A 2617-nucleotide genomic window follows, 5' to 3' on the forward strand; every position below is an offset into this window, starting at 1 on the left:
AGCCTTTTGCCTAGTTACTGAAGGGGGAGAAAATGCAGGACCCTTTTGGACTAAAACAAAACATTGCCATTACTGTTGAAATTTTGCATTTTTGTACCCCGTCTTGCTTTTCTTATCTTTGGTGCCCAACAATAATCAAGGGTTACAGAAAGAGACTTTATATATTTGAGATTGAATACATTCAGTACAATACAGTACAACACAGTAGGTAGGCTAGAACAGAAAAGTCTTTAGAACTAGTGCAACTCCAATGAAATTTTTTTATGTACAGGACATCTGCAGTTTATAAAGAATTCTGTTTCTGCCACCAGCAGTTTGACCTGTAGAAACACAGGATTTTATGATATAACAGAGATTGAAAATGGACTCTTATTTTCTCTCTGTTCGGTGCTCTAAGTGGGTTTGTAGCCACTTTTCTGTTACTTTTAAGATTCTCATTTCAACAGGAATGGCCAGTAAAAGTTGTTTTATTTTTCCTGTTAAGGTTTATAACCTTTTTACATTTTTGACCTGTATTAGATTAGAATTTCATTATGCATTCCTTTTAGTTGAGGCGCTTCATAGTTTTTTCTGGAAATAGCCAAATTTTCTTAGTTTTTTATTAAACAGTTGGATGGCCGTTTTCCTGCTTCGTCTGCCTGCATACTGTATATTTGTTTAAAAATATTCTCTAGTTTTAGTCCACGTAAGTTTCATTTAGAAAGAAAAACCCTGCATTTATATTTTCTTTCTGTAATACTCTACTGTAGTTGAAATCTTTTCAAAAATCAAGAGACTGGCTAGATAAGAAGAATATAAGAATTACTAATATTCAGAATATTTTAAACCATTGTGATGGCATGTACTCTGGACAGACAATATCTTGCAGTGGCACAAACAACTGATGGACAAGGAATACCTCAGACTATGCTGTGCATGCAGATCTTGAAAGGGGAACTAGTTTGGTCACCTGCTAGGTTTGATGCAATTCAATTACTGCTGCCTTCTGTTTCCTCCAAGATTGAAGTGTTCTGCACAGTGGCTCAGTATTTTAAGATGTTTTGCATGGGCTGATGGTACCTCTGTGACACTCGTTGTTACAATCAGTTTTAAACTCTGTGTGACAGGGAAGGTGCCTGGCAGTAACTATGCATAATCCTGTGGTACAGTACACTCCCGCACCACCGACGCAGTCAGTCTGCTATCATAGTGGTTTTCTGTGCTATATGGAAATAGTCTTTCAGCCTTGGTTCTCTAATGCAGCTACTACAAGAGGTTGATATTTTTATAATGGTGTGTAATCTCCTTTTCAGGAGGCTTTTTATGGAAGGTTTAATTTGTAAAAGTTAGGATGCTTTGCCTCTCGACTGCATTAACACGCCATAGGCTCAGACTGTTTTTGTGTAAAAGATGTCACAGAACGGCACTTTTTCTAAAGAGAAGTTTGATATTTTGTATGCTTGTTAAGAAAGTACAGTATTGGAAATTAAAGGTGGACAACTGATAATTGAGAAGTATGTCAATTAATTTTTTATGTATATTACCTGTTTACTTGTACAATTTTATTGTACAAATTACATGCAGCTTCATTTTCAAATGAGTCCTTAAAATAAGGAAAATCTTTTTAGGAAAACATTTAATTTTTGTATTTTTGATTTTAAAAGGCATGAGTTATGTCAACTTTTTCCAGTGTATTAATGAAGATTTTAACTTTTCATCAGGTTGAGTGTTTTCTTACTATATTATCTGTTGTGTATGTAGCTAGCACATTGTGTCACTGAACTGTTTAAAAAAATTAGCATGTAGAGCAAGCCTGTTTTGTGGAAAATCCTTATTCATTAAAAAAAATCATCATAGCAGATTTTCTGCAAAAAAGTGAAAACATTTGCAATTCAGAATACTGATTTTTTTTGTATTTAAAGAAAGGTATTTTGCTTGCAGGAAAGAAATACTACAGATTCATTTTAATGAGAATCTTTTAAATGTATTTATCTTTAGGGCATCTGGGCATCTTTACGCTGTTTGTCTTATGTCTTTATTGAAATAAAATGTACATAACATTACCTTTATATATGCTTTTGCGCAGACGTGTGAACCCTGTAACCATCCCCGTTCCTTCCTGTTTTTATGTCGATAAGATGGTTCTGGAAATATTTATAGATTTTGAAAATGGTCAGCTTGTATTTGAATTGCTACATGGTTTGCCAACTATTTTTAAGTTGTTCGTTAAAATGTAAACCTAAATCTGCGATTTTTAATTAGTTTAACAGTGAATCCTTGTTTAATGTGGAATTCTTCCAAATTTCTCCAAGTAATTGACATAATAGAACTGCTTCAGAATTCACTGGTCTACCAGAATGAAACGATTTTTAAGTAGTTCATCGCTTTTCTCTGACTGTAAAAAAAGATGATCATCTGTTCAAATAATGTCCTTAAACACGTGGGTCCTATCTTTAGCTAAAACCATTCTAAAAGTGCTTTCTTTAGTTAAGGAAACCAAAGCATACATTGCACTTTACAACTGTATCTGTGTTGTGATGATCAGATCAGTGAGGGAAATCAAAATGTAAATTGAGGGATTTAGTTCTACGTAGATGCGCAACAAAAATAACAGAGACTGCTTAGTAAACATATTAAA

The sequence above is a fragment of the Phaethon aethereus genome (assembly GCF_964289735.1).
Source record: "Phaethon aethereus genome assembly, chromosome: 12".
In the NCBI taxonomy this organism is placed as follows: Eukaryota; Metazoa; Chordata; class Aves; order Phaethontiformes; family Phaethontidae; genus Phaethon; species Phaethon aethereus.